Source organism: Schistocerca cancellata, chromosome 5 (genome assembly GCF_023864275.1).
Source record: "Schistocerca cancellata isolate TAMUIC-IGC-003103 chromosome 5, iqSchCanc2.1, whole genome shotgun sequence".
Lineage (NCBI taxonomy): Eukaryota > Metazoa > Arthropoda > Insecta > Orthoptera > Acrididae > Schistocerca > Schistocerca cancellata.
Window position 1 is genome coordinate 623,232,253 of NC_064630.1, and position 20,739 is coordinate 623,252,991.

Below are 20,739 nucleotides of genomic sequence, written 5' to 3' on the forward strand. Positions count from 1 at the left end.
CTGCTGGACACTTTTGATAATAGAATAAAAGGTATTTGTGAATTTTCATAATAAATTACTTTAATCGCATTTTCTGGCATTTGACATTTTTAGTGTTACATGTACCTTTATCTCATAAACCACTCAACCAACAACATTCAAATTTTCAGAAATGCTGCAAAACAGTTCAAAGAGGCCACTGAACTAGAATCATGACAAGAACTGGCTTATTCTCTGAACTAGGGAAGTTTATGTTATACTTTTTCCAATAAAAAATGGCTTAATGGTAAAAAATTCATAAATACTATACCAACAAAAAGAAAACATTGGTTCTAGTTCAGTGGGCTCACAATATATGCTGAAAACCTCTGCCAGAATTTCAAAGTTCTGAAGATAATAGTTCCAAAGAAAAAGGTACACAAAGTTAGCAAATTTAACATTGGCGAGATAGGGCATTCCAACTCCCCTTAAACACAGATGCTTAATAGTCTACAAAGGTTGATTTTACTAAATGGGACCAAACTGCAGGAAACTCTCCTCACAAGACTAAGGAGGATGAAAGATCATATGGATATATGGCCAGAAATACACTACTGGAAATGGAAAAAAGAACACATTGACACCGGTGTGTCAGACCCACCATACTTGCTCCGGACACTGCGAGAGGGCTGTACAAGCAATGATCACATGCACAGCACAGCGGACACACCAGGAACCGCGGTGTTGGCCATCGAATGGCGCTAGCTGCGCAGCATTTGTGCACCGCCGCCGTCAGTGTCAGCCAGTTTGCCATGGCATACGGAGCTCCATCGCAGTCTTTAACACTGGTAGCATGCCGCGACAGCGTGGACGTGAACCGTATGTGCAGTTGACGGACTTTGAGCGAGGGCGTATAGTGGGCATGCGGGAGGCCGGATGGACGTACCGCCGAATTACTCAACACGTGGGGCGTGAGGTCTCCACAGTACATCGATGTTGTCGCCCGTTGTCGGCGGAAGGTGCACGTGCCCGTCGACCTGGGACCGGACCGCAGCGACGCACGGATGCACGCCAAGACCGTAGGATCCTACGCAGTGCCGTAGGGGACCGCACCGCCACTTCCCAGCAAATTAGGAACACTGTTGCTCCTGGGGTATCGGCGAAGACCATTCGCAACCGTCTCCATGAAGCTGGGCTACGGTCCCGCACACCGTTAGGCCGTCTTCCGCTCACGCCCCAACATCGTGCAGCCCGCCTCCAGTGGTGTCGCGACAGGCGTGAATGGAGGGACGAATGGAGACGTGTCGTCTTCAGCGATGAGAGTCGCTTCTGCCTTGGTGCCAATGATGGTCGTATGCGTGTTTGGCGCCGTGCAGGTGAGCGCCACAATCAGGACTGCATACGACCGAGGCACACAGGGCCAACACCCGGCATCATGGTGTGGGGAGCGATCTCCTACACTGGCCGTACACCACTGGTGATCGTCGAGGGGACACTGAATAGTGCACGGTACATCCAAACCGTCATCGAACCCATCGTTCTACCATTCCTAGACCGGCAAGGGAACTTGCTGTTCCAACAGGACAATGCACGTCCGCATGTATCCCGTGCCACCCAACGTGCTCTAGAAGGTGTAAGTCAACTACCCTGGCCAGCAAGATCTCCGGATCTGTCCCCCATTGAGCATGTTTGGGACTGGATGAAGCGTCGTCTCACGCGGTCTGCACGTCCAGCACGAACGCTGGTCCAGCTGAGGCGCCAGGTGGAAATGGCATGGCAAGCCGTTCCACAGGACTACATCCAGCATCTCTACGATCGTCTCCATGGGAGAATAGCAGCCTGCATTGCTGCGAAAGGTGGATATACATTGTACTAGTGCCGGCATTGTGCATGCTCTGTTGCCTGTGTCTATGTGCCTGTGGTTCTGTCAGTGTGATCATGTGATGTATCTGACCCCAGGAATGTGTCAATAAAGTTTCCCCTTCCTGGAACAATGAATTCACGGTGTTCTTATCTCAATTTCCAGGAGTGTATGTTCTGTCTGAACTAGGGTTTTAGCCCCACAATCAAGAACGCAGTAATGCTGTCCATGACAGCAGCATGCTCAGACATCAGTACTATTGGTCATCCACTTCATTGCTGATGCTGACTGACACAGGTGCGGATGCACGTACGGCAATGGGTGGACAACAGCACAACTGCACCAGCAAAGTATCCCTGCCAACAGCAATTGCACCATAAAGTGTTTTCAATGGTGATTCATCATTTGTGTAAGACAGGCTTATATACAGGCATGGGTAACAATGAAAGACAAGTGTACGTGGTACATACACAGGCTTTGGAGGAACAGGTGCTCAATGCTGTAGGATGCGACCCTGGTCTCGGCGCCAAGCAGGTGGCCTGTCAGCATGAGGTAAGCCAGACAACCGAGTGCAACGTCACCCATGACAACTGCCATTACCCATGTCATTTACTATACGTGCAGGCCTTCTTACCTACGGACCTGCCTCCATGGTGATGGCTTGTCGCACAGGCCATCAGTGTTGCCGGGATTTCTATCATCTGTGCTATTCACAGAAGGTGAGGGGCGATATCATCAACCTTCGTAACACCACCAGTGGGCTGTGGAGACTCCCCATGGTATGGTGGCAGCAAATCATCAGTACTGGTTCAGCCTCAATGCGTGGGCAGGAAATATTGGGAACCACCTCTTGAAACCAGTCATCCTTCCACAAGGCCTCAAAGGTAAGGCACATCTGCACTTCCTGCGAGTTATCCTGCCTGCCTGCTGGAAGAAGTGTTTTTGTTTATATGAAGTGTAATATGGCTACTATACATTGGTACTCAAACTCACATGTGAATTTCTATCCAGTGGCATCTTGATGACACCTATCCCTGCTTATGGACAGGATAAGTTGGTCCAGTTACATGGCCTGTCTGGTCTCTGGACTGCAACCTTTCAGATTTATACCTGTGGGGCCACCTGAAAAAAGTTGTGCATGCACAACCCATACCTGATGTGCAGGCACTTCAACAACACATTCATATTGCCTGTGATGCCATTTGGTTATAGGTTGTCACATTTGAACATCGTCATCAGTTGCTGCTGTGTCTTGTTCAGGCATGCTTCGAGGCCCGAGGGTCACTTCAAATACTAATGGCAGTATCGTCACAGAATTTTGTGCACTGCACTGTACTGGACAGTCCTGATGAATTAATAAATATACCACACAGCATAAATACCACACATTTTGAGCCGTATGTCAAGATGACTTTTGTTCTCCTGATCTTATCAGGGATAATTTCCTGCAGTTTGTCCCTAGTTAGCACAGTCTCCCTGTATAGTAGTTACCAATATGGACTTGCACATTCATACTGCAAAAAGTTGGAAGAAAGAGAAAGTTAAAATTATTTTACCTGAGGGCATACAGCTTTACTTGTGGTTTAACTGTGAATAGCTCCTTTCGGGTAAAATATTCCGGAGTAAAATAGTCCCCCATTTGGGTCGCAAAGCAGCAACTACTCAGAAGGAAGTCGTCATCAAAAAAACAAAACTGTTTTATAGGTCGGAGAGGGCAAAATTAGATCACTTAACACCAGAACACCTGGCAGAGGTAAACTGACGATGTTTTTATTTTGAGATGTGAATTCCTTCGTTGGTTAGAAAGCCATGTTTTTGTGATTTCATTACTTTTAACACCTGTTTTACAGGTGGTTTAATTTGGATTAATCATTTTGCATTGTAACTGAAAATTTTTAAAACAATTATATATTTACCATTGGTTCCCAACGGCAGTAAATTGACCGCTTCTAAAAAAAAAATCATTTTACCTGGTTTATTTGGCACTTTTGTTAACCAACAATGATGAACTTTGTACAATGTTGTGTTTAATAGTTTTTGTGCACATGTGTGGTCACTAACAGTTCGACTTGTAACTGTAATGGAATGCTATCACATCCACGGCCTTTCTGAAGTGATAAAATGAGGTGCTGGCTCCTCACACAGTCATAAGTCAAATATATTGTAAACGGCTTTCCTTATCTGAGAAAAGATGAAATGAGATCTGTGGATACTAGCCAGGGTGATCATATTACACCATGTCTCATGGAACCTTCCTTAAGGGGGGGGGGGGGGCGGCGAAATTACATCACACAATGTCTTCACTTCTCTCAAGTTGACAACACATCTGAAAACGAAGAAACTAAGCATTGTTGGCACTTAGAACGGGACTAGAAGGGAAGTGCCGCCACTTGTGAGAAAAGGACACAATGTACTTCATTCAAGTATTATTTACAAGACTGGTGACATTACTCATTTACTTATTCTTAGTTCTATGCACTCTAGTGTGCCAGCTAGTGAGGCTGCAAGAAACCCACCACTCCAGATATTGTCAATTTTTATAACACCACCAAAATCGGCACAGAAGTGGTAGACCAAATGTCATACAAATATAGTGTAGAAGCCAGTATGAGGTGGTGACTCATACCTGTTTTCTATCGCATTCTAGATATGGTTATGATTAATGCCCACACTTGTACAAGTTGATTACTGGCTCTACCATCTCTCAATGATCTTTCATTATGAAAGGTGTAGAAGAATTAGTGGCATTAATCTAAAATCCTCACCTCCCAGCACTTTCATACTCCATCCATATTTGCTGCCAACATCTAAATGTGCTAAACAAAAAACTTAACACGTTAGATTGAACAAGAAAAATAAAATTTACAGGTAATTGTTTCACACATGAAAAATTTGCATGTGGTTCATGTCTAAGAGAAAGTACATGAAAAATAGTGAAGTTGGGGTTCTCTGAGCATACAGAGTACTTCATAGATGTGTCTAGTAAAACACTACTAATTTTCTACTGTATAGAAGTATAATTAGAGAATAGCTAAGCAATTCTATAACAATTGTAACCTATTGTCATATAATGTGAAACAAAAACACTGAAAATGTATATAGTGTCACTTATTTTTTTGTTGTGTACCATAAAAATAAAATTTAGCGGTTTAAAGTAAAAATGTACCCACATAATTACTACACACAGAAAAAAATAATAAAAGCAATGTTAAAGGCAATAGCGGACAATTGACCTCTGCTGGGCGTTCTAGGGGAGAGTTCAAAGTTGAGCTTGGGCTACCCAGGTAGGTAGGTTAGAGAATCTGAAAAGAGAAACAGACATGCTGAAGTTCGATATCATGGAAATTAGAATGTGCAGTGGAAGGAAGAACATATATTTGGTCATGTAAGTACACCAAATAGGATTACTGGCTGAGTAGGTCTAATAACGAGTAAGATTAAGAGAGTGGTTAGGTACTATGAACAGCACAGTTAAAAACATCATCATAGCAAAGATACACACAAAACCAACTACCACCACAGCAAAGCAAGTGTGTGCACCACTTAGGTTCGCAGATGAAGATATTGTGAAAATTTATGAGAAAAAAAAATATTTAGATCATTAAGGGATAGGGGACTGTAATTCAATAGCAGGAAAAAAAGAAAGAAAAACAGTGGGAGAAGATGTACTAAGGGGAAGAAATGAAAGAAAAATGTTCTTGGTAGAATTTTGCACAGGGTACAATTTAATGGTTGCCAACACTTGGTTTCAGTATTATGAAAGGGTGTTAAACATATGGGAAAGGCCTGGATACACCAGAAGGTTTCAGATGGATTATATAATGGTTTAATGGAGAGACCCAAAACTAAATTTTAGACAGAATCTTTTGCTTGAACAATGTGGTAACCAACATTTTCGTCAAAGGTGAATTAAAAGTTGGAATAGGTTTGTACCTGACACCCTGCTTCTACTCATTTTTTTGTCTCTGCTTCATGTTATTCTTAGTCAAACCACAAAATTCTTTGTTGCAGTGAACAATGTTGTATGTGGAGGCAACATGGAGTGATGCACTGAATGTTGTGTTAATAACTGGTGTGCAAAAGCACTTGAATAAGGGAGGGAAACATAAGTTAATATTTCCGAGTGTAAAGACCATAAATGCAAGGCACCGAGGGATAGTGGACATCCGTATAAACAACCGGAAAATGAAAAAAGAACACCACAGATTCGACTTTCCAGCCGAGGGAAATTTTACTGACACTGTTGAGGACATATACAATAAACAATCACATCGACAGAGCCATATGCATCCGAGTACAGTCAACAGGGCATACAAAATGTCAGCACTAGTTCCCTGTATACCCGCTTTTGCAGCAACGCAGGCTGCAATTCTCCCATCAAGACAATGTAGAAGTGACGAATGTAGTCTTGCAGAATGGCATGGCATGAAATTTCCACCTGGTATTTTCAATGGGCCAAATTTCCTTCAGTCTTGCAGACCACACAAGATGACATTTCATCTTGCCCTAAACAAGCTCAACGGGGGACACATCCATGGATCACACTGGGCAGGTACACCTTGGAGAGCAGTTGAGGGCATGGTACACGTGGATGTTAATTTCATGTTGGAAAAGCACATCGCCTTTTTGGTGCATGTATTGCAGCATGATGGTTTGAATCATGTTTTGAATGTATTGTGCACTGTTCAATTATATGTCTATGATCACCAGAAGAGGATGGCTATTGCAAGATATGGTTATCCAAGTCTCCAGTCATGCTTCCATGAGAACCAATCACGACACCACAGGAGGCAGACCGCCCAATGTTGGGCTATAAGCAGATCCTAATGTTACACATGATCATAGTGGTTGCCATTGGTTCACACTGATACCCCCAGAGCAACAGTATCACTAATTTGTTGTGAAATAGCAGTGCAGTCCATTATGGCATTTTGTAGGATGTGACACTCTTGGCTTTTATCTGTGCAGCACCAGCGTGCAAACCCCAGCTGATGGGCATGTGCATCTTCTACTGACCACTGACAACATCAATGCACTGTGGTGACCTCTCACCCCAGGTGTAGCACAGTTCTACTGTTGGACCACATAGCCTACCACAGATGCACTACTGTACATCCACACTCAAACGGTGTAAATTGCACAAGTGGTTCATTTCCACACAGTTGCAGCATACTATCAATGTTGCAGACACAGAAAGAGCTCTGTATGCAACACCAAACTCGCTGCTACTGGCTCTGGAGATGAACACCTACTGCGAAACTTCCAACATTCCACAGCTAATAACACAGCTTCTTGGTTTTGGTTTGTCTGCAGCACCGGCTGTTTGATCACTGCATTAATTGCCTTCTCATAGTGTTCCGTACGAGTATGGCATGCCTTTGTCACTTGCTTCCAGGTGTTTTTTTTAGTAGTGTACATTGACGAAAAATTAACCTGTTCCTGGAATACTGGTTACTCATGTAACCACAAAGGCAGACACATTAAATACTTGTAGAGTTCTGAAATAGTAATGTAACAAGTAGTCAAAAGGGGAATGTTTTGAATGTAAATCCTATTTTTTCAAATGATTTTTGTTCGAGTGTACGTATAAACATAGCAAATTCTGACAGATGTTCTACATATTAGGAATGGAATTTTGTTCTTTTATAGGAAAGAATGTGCCAATGTCAATTTTCAGGCAGACATTTATTGGCAAATAATAAGCAGCAGATCTTTCAGAGTTTTAAGCACTGCATCATCCCAAGCATAAACAATTTTTCAGTGCACTGAGAAGGCTGATGTGGAGAGAACAGAAGAGTGTCTCGTCACCATTTTTCACTTACAAGTCATTTTCCTTTAGCATTTCATAAGGTTGAGTTTGTTTTAAGACACTACACCTCTGTTTTTCATAATGTACTTCAAACAAAGGGAAAATTTTGCTCTACAAATTAAAGAGCAATATCTTCCTCAAAGATAAAGTAAAAAAGCATTCCAGCAGCCCTCACAGAATACTGGATTATGACAGAGACTTAGTGAAGGAACACACTGAATCATTTCCAAAGCAAGAAAGCCACTACTCCAGCTGTGAAAGTGTTAGCTGGTACTTAAGTTCTGATCTGGGCACACAAAAAATGTATGTATTTTTTTCACAACAGAAGTGCCCTGAACTAAATATTAGTGAAAATATTTGCAGATATATTTTCAAAAGTGATTTTAAATTAAAATTTGGTGCTCCAAGGTTGGACACATGTTCATAGCATGACAATATTTTATGCAGATGGTAAGTGTAGATTCTGCCAAAGGAATTTTAACAAGCTGAAACTCAAAGTGCAGTTCACAACACAAGGACTGAAGCAGCATACTAAACACTTGCTGTTGAAACTGGAAAAAGTAAAACAACACAGATAATAATGTAACTGTGTGTCTATCTTCAGCAGGTACTCTTCTGGTCACAGTCTAATCATTCTTCTGTATTTTATAAATGGCAGTACTTCTGCTGGTAATTGTAGTACTACCAGAAACACTGCCTTCACATGTTTTTGGCATGAAAGCATTGCCAGCAGAGATGCAGCAGATACAGCTTCAGGCATTCTGAGGTATATATTTAACACATTTCAGTTTGCTAAGTGATGGTGAGGTTTGAAATCTGAGGATCTGGTTTGGCCAGAACAAATGGAGGATGGATTTCCTTTTTCAAAATTTGATCATACTTACAATGTTGTTTGTGTGAAGAACTGCAGAACATTTCCAGCAGTGGATGTGGGCTTATTATAATTTGTTGGTTATAAAATGCAAAATGCAACTAAACAAACTGTAAGAAGGTAGGAAATTATGAAGATGGGAGCTCGGTAACTTACAGATAACACACAACATGCTAAATTTAACTGACGTACGGAGAACACAAATAGCAAATGAAGTAGTCAAAAAGGAAACATACACATCTAAAGAATTAGACAGTCAGAAGATGTAAATTGACAAAGTGGGGATTGCTACAGCTGAAATGCCAAGCTGTAGAATCATGCATGACTATAGAAAACATAGATGATGCCTATAGAAGAAATTAGGCACACCTTTGGAAAAAGAGAGAGAAACCTGTGTGAATATTAAGGGTTCAGACGGGAAGCCAGGGCTGCTAAAAAAATGGAAGTTATGGCTGAAAAGTGAATATCAGAAAGTGGGGAAGGTGGAGTAGACGAATGGGAGATGACATAGTAGAGAACTGAAAGGCTTAAGTCAAAACACGGCACTTTGAGCTCCTAGCATTCCTTTGGAATTATTGAGATACTTAGGAGAACTAACCAGGACAAAACTAACACATCTGGGATGCCAGATATAGGAGATAAACTTCAAGAAGCCTGGTATAAATACAACTGAACCAAATAAAGTCACAAATTATTTACAAAAGACTGGAAAATCTGATAAAAGATAACTCTGCGGAAGAACATTTTGTGTTCAGTGGAAATCTTGAATACATGGCACTACGACTTATCTTAGAAGACAAACTGAAAAAAGGCAAAGCAAAATTTATAACAATAGTAAATTTAGAAAAAAGCTTTTTACAATGATGACTTAAATACACTCTTTGAAATGGAAGCGAGCAGGGACAAAATGCAAGGAGTGAAAGGTTATCTACAACTTTTGCAGAAATCAGACAGCCATTTTAAGCACCTACAGGAAAGGGAAGAAGACACTAAAAAGAAGGCCAGACAGAGTTTTAACCTATCACCAACATCATTTCATCTGTACACTGAGCAAGCTGCAAAGGAAAACAAGAAGAAATTTGGAATCAGAATTAACATCCAGGAAGAGACAAAAATACTTCGGAGGTTTTGCCGATGACACAGTAAATCTATCAAAGCTATCAAAATATTTGGGAGCAGTTGAATGGACTGGATCTGCCCCAATAGCTGAGGGATCAGCGTGATGGACTGTCGTCCTACGGGCCCAGGTTCAATTCCCGGCTGGGTCGGGGAATTTTCTCTGCTCAGGGACTGGGTGTTGCATTGTCTTCATCATTTCATCCCCATCTGGCGTGCAGATCGCCCAATGAGGCATTAAATGTAATAAGACTTGCACCACGACGGCTGGACCAGCCCCGCCAGGGGCCTTCCAGCCAATGATGCCAAACGCTCATTTCCATTTCCAATGAACTGGATAGTACCTTGAAAAGATGTTACAGGATGAACAACAAAAATAAAAAGTGGTGATGGATTGTAGTCAAATTAAATCAGGCAGTGTAGAGGTTATTACATTAGGAAATGAGGGGGTTAGATTACAGGATGAGAGCTATTGGTTTTGCTATTTGGGCAGCAAAGGCACTGACAGTAGCCGACAGATAGTAGAAACGCAGACTGGAAATAACAAATTGTTTCTGAGAAATGGAAATTGTTGAACAAGAACATAAACTTTGTGATCGGATCTTTTCAGAAGTAATTTGTCTGGAAGGTAGCTTTGGCCTGTTCAGAATCATCTGACAAAATTTGATTGAGGTCTGAAGCAGATAAGGATATTTATAGTTTTCCATCTCTTCTCTACTACACCCTCCTGTGAGATGCGCACAGTGAGTGTGGACTCAACACGTACGCGCGTGAATAGAATGGAAAAGGATCCCTGTAAGACCTCCTGCCTCCCCAGTTCGACAACACCCTCAGTGTCACCCACACACCTTTGTTGGGCTCTTTAAAAATTTCCCTGTACAGACACCCATCTGCCAATACCCATGTGTCAGCAGGATAGGCAACTCTTTTGATACCCCTCGGTTTTTGCATGTGAGCAGCAGGCACTAGTTGTGAAGGCTTCTCTATCCCACAGGCTCCTAGGTATCTGTAGGTAGGTGTGGCTACACAGGGACATATCTGTATGACCAAAAAATGTGCATGGACGATAGAGTGCGTTACCAAACTGGGGTCTTGGAGAGATCTTTTGCCATTTCATTCATGTGTGTATCACTGTTGCACTGCCCCATGCACATGCCACAGGACAGCGTGAAAAGTCATATACACCCTTTTCTGCTTCAGATAATGTTCAAATTTCGTTGAATGGTTATGAATGGTCCCTAGTGGTTCCACCACGTACATCAAAACAAAACTTGTGGTCTCACTATACTCCAAAGGGGTGTGATCACATTCACTAGGGCTGCAGTCTATGACGTCCTTAGAGATGGGTTGAAATGTCTGGGTTGTCAGCACTATGATGATGATATGATGATTTTATGTGAGGAGTGCTAAACATCATGGTCAACAGTGCCCTGAAGAAAATTCAGCAGGCCAATCTCATGGGTGGGGATGAGGGCTGTCCACACATACAGAGGAGTTTATAATGCACTAAAGTCGGCTTCCCATGCACACCAATTTAGGGCTGAGGCCTGACAGTTCACAAAATATCACCATTATTTCAACACTGGAATTAGTATCAGCAAGGCTGGCGTGCAGATCTCCATCGAGACTAGGGCTGCCCTGAAGTCAGTATATAAGACACGTTGCCAAAATATGCTGAAATGGAAGTGGTACATCATATACCTCGTCACAGAGCTGTGGAGCCTCCCACCGGAGGAGGAAGCCACGTGTTACAGGGCTATGACTGATGCGCAGCTTGGTAAGCAGAACCTCTTTCCAGCAGTGCAACTGACACAAAGTCTGCCGAGCCTGAGTAGTCGATTTGAGCAACCGCATTTTCTTTTCAGTCATCTTCAATCATTTAGTCTCCCACTGACATATGACACGTCTTCCATAAAATGAGATAACGTGCAACATGATGGGACACTGATGGACAACACCATCCCAATATGCTTCCTTCGCTGTTTTTTTTCAGTCACAACATTTCCCTGTATCCTGACGTGGCTAGGTACCCAGTGAAACATCATCTCCTTGCCATGGAATTGCAGCTGCTGTAAGGAGTTATGGATGAGCTGAATCAACTGGTCTAATGGGTACATTTGGTGAAGTCCTCGTAGTGCACTATGCGAGTCCGGAAGACACACTTAGAAAACCCTATCAGGAAAACAGCGAAACAACCAAGGACATTCTCTTGCTGGGATCCAGCTCTATAAACAACGATGAAACTGTGGTATGTACTCAAAATGGAAGAAAACAAAGTTTTAAAAATGTAATCTGGAGTACAAGTTTTCTTGCACTGCATCAAGCTTAAAATCACTTTGGGCCTCTGAAGACATCAAGGCAGCAACACGTTCCATCCCTGGCTGTGTATTCGGAGGTCTGATAGATCCAGATCCCTGAGACAGACAGTGGCACGTATCCTTAATAGCTTGGTCACATGGGGCTGATTTCTTAACAGCCATTCAAACTTGTGTTCAACCACTGCATTAAATGCCAATGACTGTGTGATGCTGAAATTTTCAGTGCCTGTCGAGCCAAAAGGATATGTCACCGAATACAGAGCAGTGGTGTACCAGCCTCAGAGCGCGCGCACACTGAAGTGGGCTGGTCCGAAAGACTGTAGTCAATATCCGAATGCCCTCATGGTGAAAAGCATCTAACATCTTGAGGTAGGAAATAAAGGCTGAGCCATAGACCACGCTGTTATAACCTAAATATGATCAAATAAATGCCCTACAAAACTGCAGGAGGTGGGACCTGTCAGCTCCACATCATTTTTCGCTAAGCCATTTCAAAATATTCAATGACTAGAAGCCCTTCATTAGTAGGTATTTCAGGTGTGGGAGCCAAGTTAATTTCGAGTCAAATAACAAACCCGAAAAGTGCACAGTTTCCTGAAAACACAAAATATTGTCCCCCATTGTGTGCATTGGTTGGTTAAACTTCAACAAACATGGTTAAAATTGGCAAATGTAATCTCTGATGAGAGCCAAAAACCAGTGTCTTGGCCCGGGTTTCCAGGATCCTAAAGGTCCGCTGTAGCCGCCTCATCATCTATGTAAGATTGGAGGAAGAGCAGAACATTGCCAAGCCATCCACAAACAAAAAGCATTTGACCGGGCTCCTGATTGCGGAGGAAATGCCACTGATAGCAATGGCAAACAATGTGACAGTATACTGCCTCGGGGGGATCCCATTCTCTTGAACATAGCAGTCAGACAAGGCATCACCAATGCGATATCGAAGGTGCCAGTCCTCGAGGAAGAGGTGGCAGATGCTCCATGTAGGCCCCATTCATGAAGTTGGTGAAGGATGGTGTACCTCCAAGCAGTGTCATATGCTTTTTCAAGGTCAAAAAACAAACCAACCAAATTGTTTTGGCACAAGGAGGACTCTTGTCCTGATTTCCAGAATGGAATTAACATTGCCTCTTTCAAAGTTGTGGGGTACTGTCAATCAAATCAGTTCTGATTGAAACAAGAGAGGAGCTGCCCCACTTCAGGGCACAGACGATGGAGCACGAGATAATGAATCTCATCAGGTCCTGGAGCAGTGTCTGTGAATGCAGACAGAGCTGTTTCCAGTTCCCAAATGGAGAATGAAATATTATAGACTTCCTTATTACATGAAAAGAAATGGAGCTTCCCCATTTCCGCAGTCCTATGGAAAACCTGAACTGCAGAAGCTTGTCTGGATGGCTAAGTGACTCTAAAAAAAGTGTTCAGCTACAACATTAGCCATGTCTTAGGTATGTCCACCAAGACCTCATTTCTCGGCGAGCCTGTAACGGTATGTGTACTGCCCTTGCCTGAAATCTGCATTATTGATCTCCAAACTTCTGCAATGGCAGTGGATCGATTAATGGAAGTAGCAAATTCCTTTCAGAAAATCCATCTTCCATCCTTTTATCACGCGCCTCGCATGTGCTCTTGCAGATCTGAAGGCATTAAAGTTTTCTGTAGTGGGATAGTGTTTTAAGTTCCATAGAGCTGTTCATCTGGCTCTAATTGCCAATTGACAGTTGTCATTTCACTGAAGTACAGGTCATTATCTGAGCTGATTGCTAAACTGGGAATGGACTCTGCGGCAGTCGACTGTCCGTTGGATCTCACAGTTGATGTGGGCCACCATCTCCTGTGCACAATCTTTTTGTTCAGAAATAGCCTGTCAACTGTACAGCAACCAATTTGCTCTTTGAATCATCCATCTTCATGGTCTCCTGTCGACCACTGTACAAGTTGGCAGACGATCCACACTGGGAAGTGGTCATTAAAATGTAAATCTGTAGCCACTTCCCAATGAACCCAGTTTGCAATAACTGGGGAGCAAAAACAGAGGTCAATGGCTGAAAAAAAGACTCTGTAGCTGTGGAAAAGTGTGTCATCTGACCCATGTTTAAAAGGCCGATATTCTCAGAATGGATGAGTTGCTAGATAATACAACTCCTGGAGCTAGTGACAGCAGAGCCCCACAGCACATTGTGTGCACTGAAGTCCCCAACAAGGAGGAACGGGTATGGCAAGTTCAGTCAGTGCATCTGCATCCAAGGATCATGAGGTGGAAGAAATAAAGTACACACTGTGATATTAATTGGTGCTAGGACTTTCATGGCAACTGATTGCACGGCCATGTTAGGAGGGACACGAGAGGGTGGCATCTGTCATCAATGAAAACAAAATTAGTTTCTTGCAAGCAGATGCAGAATGATTTCTCCTGAATCAGGAGCTATAATTCTTCCAAATGTGATCAGTATCCATTTAAATTCCATTCCAACACAGAAGTCTCTTGGGGAGCACTGTTTAGCGATGGTTAGTCCCATCTTTCTCCCTCAGAAGTGGTGATTTACCCAGGAAGTCAGGGGGAATGCTAGCCTGTGCCTGGTTCTCCGGTTCCTCCAACTGAAAAACCTTATCTTCAAGAGTAGAGTCCCCATCTGAGGCAGAGAGAGCTCACCGATCTGAAGGTTTAACTGTCATTTTCTTTGACTGAACCAATGTTTGATGGACATTTTTCCTTATTTATGGGAGGAGTTGGTTGCCTGGGTTGAGGGGACAACTTAGTAGGCTTCCCATGGCGTACAGAGGTACGTGGCTACGGTTGTAAGCCCACTGCTGATGGCTTCCGAATGATTTTCGGTTCAAGTGTAGTTTTTCCCCTACATACACCAGCAAGTGCATGTGCTCGTATGTGAATCTGTGGCCTGAGTGTGTGTGTGTGTGTGTGTGTGTGTGTGTGTGTGTGTGTGTGTGTGTGTGGAGGCATCACACTTTGCAATTGGTTTCTTAAGGGCTGGTGCAAAAGAAGTAGTCAAAACCAGAGATTGTATAGCTTTGAAAGCTTATTTAGCTTCACGATAGGGTATGCGTCTTGTGACTTTCAACTCCTGAGTTTTCCTTTCCTAGTCATAAACCTCATACTTTCTGCTCCATACTGGTAGTCCCCAGAACAGTTTAAGCATTTTGGAGGAAATAGATGTGCTAAGCCTCCACAATTTCCACACACAGCCCTCCCATTACATCCCACAGTGACATGTTCAAATCTTTGAAAACTGAAGCATCGCATTGTGTTAGGAACAAATGGAGAAACCGTAAAAAAGATATAGCCCACAAGGATGTTAGGTTAGGTTAGGGGTGTTTAACGTCCCGTCGACAACGAGGTCATTAGAGACGGAATGCAAGGGAAGGATGGGGAAGGAAATTGGCCGTGCCCTTTCAAAGGAACCATCCCGGCATTTGCCTGAAACGATTTAGCGAAATCACGGAAAACCTAAATCAGGATGGCCGGAGACGGGATTGAACCGTCGTCCTCCCGAATGCGAGTCCAGTGTGCTAACCACTGCGCCCACGAGGATGTGTTCAGGTAATTCTGGAGCACTGAACGTTACAATAAATGTTCTATACTTTTCCAATGTGGCATCGACTTTCCTCATATAATTCTGCACTTCAGTGATGCCCATATTTTTTCCATTCTTAAGGGGCTCCGGAAAGGCTCAAAATCATGAAAAGTACAATTTTTACTTTTTTGCGTTTTCTGAATCTGCAGACTATTACCTTTTAATAGATATATAATTTATTCAATTCCGAAGACTACAACTATTTTAAAATTTTTTTTTGAAATGTGTTCTACATGGGCGTGACCCACTGTGGCGCTGTTATTATTAACATCCATGTTCATCAGGTACATTTTAGTGATGTGAGATAAAGTATGTGTTGTGGATAACCTGTGATGGTTCAATATATATCGCTGGTGTGATTGTCGATTGTTTCATGTTTATTTACTCTGTCGTTATCTCGAAAATATTCGTAATTAATTCTGTTTCTTGAGTCTCTGTTTTGTTGAAGTATAATAATGAGTAAAAGTAAAGTTACTAGAAATCCTCTGAAGGCTTTTAAGAAAAGGAGAAATGTTGGAAAGCCAAAGGTATGTGTTATTACTGTAAACAATAAAGACGATAACCAAGTGAGTGAACCTAACCTCTCAAGTACACCTGCCCATAGCAGTCAAAGTGGGAAAGACAATACTTCACAGAAGAAGCTTGGTTCAATGAGTGAAAACTATGAATGTTTTATGGGCGAATCGGATGTGAATGAAATATTTGGTATGTCGGTTCTCAAAGGAATTTTTTCAAACTGTGTAAGATGTATTCATTGTAGTGAAGTTGGTCTGGAACTCTCCATAATAAAGCACGTAGGACTTGCTAGTGAAATACAACTGAAATGTGATAAGTGTTCATACATGACCACCTTTTGGAACAGTGTTGCAGTAACTGCAACTGAAGAAAATGGTAGCAAAATCTACGAACACAACATTAGATTTGTTTATTCCTTGCGTTCAGTTGGTAAGGGTGCTACTGCAGGTGCAATTTTCTGTGGCATCATGAATCTTCCAAATCCCCCAACCAAGTTTACGACCTATAATAAATTAATAGGGTCTAAAGTAGAAGATGTCTGTATAGAATCTATGAAGAACGCTGTGGAAGAGGCAGTAATGGAAAATAATGGTAACAGAGATTGACTGCAGCGTTCGATGGTACCTGGCATAAACAGGGACACACATCTCTTCATGGTGTAGTATCTGCCACCAGTATGTATACAGGGAAAGTTTTAGATGTAGCAGTAATATCAAAGTATTGTAGATGTCCACAAAAATATAAAGGTACACATGAAAATAATTGCAAAGCTAACTATAGTGGCAGTAGTGGAGGAATGGAAGTGGCTGGTGTTGCCAGTATATTCCAGCGTTCTGAGGCGTGTGATAAAGTGCGATATGTTAATTACCTTGGTGACGGTGATTCTAAAAGTTTCAAACATGTTCAAGGACTGAAGCCCTATGGTGATGATGTTGTAGTGCAGAAATTTGAGTGTATTGGACACATACAGTAGCAAATGGGAACAAGACTTCGGTGACTGAAAGCTTCGTACAAAAAACAAAAACTCAGTGATGGTAAAGGGTTGGATGGGAAGGGAAGGTTAACTGACAGTGTAATTGACAAAATACAGAACTATTATGGAATAGCTATTAGGCACAATACACAAAGTGTCGCCGAAATGAAGAAGGCTGTTTGGGCTCTTTTTTTTTTCATACTTCTTCAACCGATGAAAATCCCCAACATAGCTTGTGTCCCAAAGAAGAAGACAGTTGGTGTAAATATAACAAAGGATTGCTAACTGGTGAAGTGTACACTCATAAGCACAGTCTGCCTCATGCAATAATGGAGGTGATAAAACCTATTTTCAGAGACTTAGCAGCACCTGAACTGTTGAAAAAGTGTATTCACGGAAAAACTCAAAACCCAATGAAAGTGTAAATAGTGTTATATGGTCGAGAATCCCCAAGACTGTATTTGTTGGAATAGAAACACTTCACTTTGGTGTGTATGATGCTGTTGCGACTTTCAATGATGGCAACATTGTAAGGTGCAAGGTATTTAGAAATATGGGAATGAAGATAGGTTCTAACATGGTACGAGCGATGCTTGCTTTAGACAAGGAATGCCTTCGGGCTGCAGACAGGGCTGTAAAGAGTCTAGAAATACAAGCAAGAGTAAACAGGAGGAGGAACAAGAGGAAGCTGAAGGAGGAGTTTGCAGAGGATGAAGATAATCCATCCTATGGACCTGGAATGCACTAAAAAGTTAATCCAATCTTTGTCGCTCGATTCCCAAAACTTTTATTTTCTCATACTAATTACATGTTTTCTAAGGATCTTCCAAACATATTTGTTTCAAACTTTCAGTAAATGTTACACAGTACCTTCTGCATAATTTAACACAGCCTTTTTCCAAAAAACTGTATATTTTTGAATATATAAATAAAAAATTGGAAAAAATGTTGTGAATTTTCATTACAATTGAAAAAAAAATCATCTTTAATAACTGAACTAAAATTTTGTAAAATCCCTGTGTTAAGTTGTAGCCCATATTCCAATAAATAATATGTAAAAAGTTCAACTTTCTACCTCAAATACTTTGTGAGGAAAGATGTAATTTATAAGCGTTATTTTAACATTGCAAGTATAGGGCGTTCCGGAGCCCCTTAAAGTAACTCCACAGGGTCCATCGCCATTATATTGGAGCAGGTAATCACACATTTGCAAACGGTGTTATGCAATTCAGCCTTGACTGGGTACTCACCTACGGCCTTGTAGCCCAGAAGCTTAGATACTTGGTTTGAATTAGCAGTTTTACCTAGAAATGTTTCAGTACAGAGTCATTTGACACTTTTTAGGGACTACCAATGCTCTCAAATGCCTTGTGAATACAGAAAGGGGAGACCTTCTCAAAGGTTCAATTTGTTTTCTCCAAGACATATAACATTCCACTGCTGCAACTTATGATGGTCACTGAAGCATGCCTAGAGCTTATGGTACCAGAGGACTGGACTGGAGTTGCTTACCAGTCCCCAGCTTAGGAACCTGGAGTCGCCAAGCCCACACCCTGCAAACAAATGCTGGAAGGTATCTAAGATTTCAAGGATGCCATCCTATTGCAAACTGCACAGCAAACTGCCACTTTCAACTGCAAAAATCTTTGAAAATGAATGCGAGATACAAAAGGGTGGTTTCATTCATTACCTTTATGACACCTTTCATGTCAGTTCTGATCAACGGTGAGGCCAAAACGTTTTCCTTGGGAACCTATAAGAAAACTGCATGATTTCAATGTTGAGAATCAGGTTCTGACCTGCATCACAGAGTTGACAATAGAAGAAGGTGAGATGTGGGTAAGGGGAGGTATGACATGTCCATGGTGGTATTGAGCAAAACTGATGAAATGTGGTGCCTACCAACGACAATATCTGACATGAAAGAGGATACGATTATCAGAGTCTAAACTGTACAAACCTTATACCAAGCTGGGAAACTATCACAACTTAGAATAGTGGCAGGGAGATACAGACTTGACATCCTGGGCATAAACTAAGTGAGATGGAATGAATTTGGAGACATGAAGTCCTTGAGTGTGCATACATTTCCATATTCTGGAAAGCCAAATAGTGATAAGACATGTGAAGGGAGCGTGATTGCTCCTAAGTAAATAATGAGGAACAGCTTGATAAACAGGATGCCTGTAGCTTTAAGAATTCTCCTGGAAGATTCTAGGGAAGATTGAGAAACATCTCAGTAGTGCAATGTTATGCACCAACTAAAGCAGCTAGTGAAGAAGTTAAAAGCCAACTTCCATGTGGAAATCCGGTAAACAATCCAGAACACCAGCAGGAAAAATATTTTATTTATGATGGGTGATTTTAATGCAAAGATGTGCACATTTAATCTTGGACTGGGGCAAGTGAAGAGAGAACCTGGAGTGTGCAACATGAATAATAACGGAGAACTTCGTGGATTTCTGTGCCAGTAACGATTCAATTGCTGGTGGCACATAAATAATGTCATAAAATATCTTGGGTGTCTCCAACTCTTCACACTCAGAATCAAACTGACCATCTAGCTTTTAGCAGAAAGTGGAGAACATCTCTCAGATATGAGAAAATGAAGGGGAGTATTCATAGGTCGTGATCGCCATCTTTTAGCTGTGTATGTTCACATCAAGACAGCCACTAAGAGAAAACTTTCCCACACTCAAAAGAAGAGATTTTATGTTGGAAAGACAGAAAAATGGCAGTAGCAGCCACGAGTTCAAACCACAACTGCAAAACCAGTTTGACATCAGATGAAGAAGACACACTGATGAACACTGGAGAATGTGAAAAAATCCCTTATAGGCACAGCTGCAAAAATGGTTGGATTTATGAAACCAAGAAGAAAGGAATGGATATCAGGGCATGAGCGGATGTACTCGAGAGCACGAGATATGGCTGCCAGCTCTGCAGTGAAAACACTGCAGCCAAATGGCAAGGAGTGCTGCTCAATATGTCCTCCATGGATGTACACAAAGCCGACATGACCATCAGCCATTGAGCCATCGGTGTAAACCACTTCAGAGGCCCGGAACACGTCAGGAATCAAGAGGAAAAGACAGCGGAGATTGGTGGGGTTAATGGAGTCCTTAGGGCCATGCAAAAGGTATAGACAGAGCTGCGGCTGAGGTGTACACCATGGATGCGTACATAAATGGACAACAAGTATAGGAAGATGGATGGGAGAAGTCCTGGGCAGCAAATTTATAAATCAATGGCTGAGTAACTACCATGAGCCACACTGAAATGTGTGGCAGCCAAAGTATATAAGAGGCAGAGGTTGAATTGCAATAGTAAAGTTTCAACATCTGCCTTGCCCAGTAAGCATGGTACCACCCCACAAGGGGTTATATGGGCATTAAAATCTTCCAGAAGTAGGAAAGGTTTAAGGAGCTGATCAATCAGTGCAGCTAATACATTAAGGGGTACGGCATCATCTGGAGGGAGATATACATTGCAGACAGTTATTTCCTGCATCGTCCTTATTCTGACAGCAACAGCTTCAAGGTGGTTTGAAGAGGCACATGTTCACTACAGACCGAGTTTAGGACATAAATGCAAACTCCACCTGACACTCGATTATAGTCGCTATGGTTCCTGTAGTATCCCTTATACCGTATGTACTCAAATCTTAGCCGCACTTTTTTTCCTGTTTTTGTTATCCAAAAAACCGCCTGCGGCTTAGAATCGA

The 20,739-nt window shown here is 42.1% G+C and overlaps 1 protein-coding gene across 1 annotated transcript in view; it reads right to left on the reverse strand.

Moving 5' to 3' along the window:
* The window catches only part of LOC126188930 (uncharacterized), a 200,897-nt gene that overhangs the window by 149,289 nt on the left and 30,869 nt on the right, over nt 1–20,739 (reverse strand). The window lies entirely within an intron of this gene.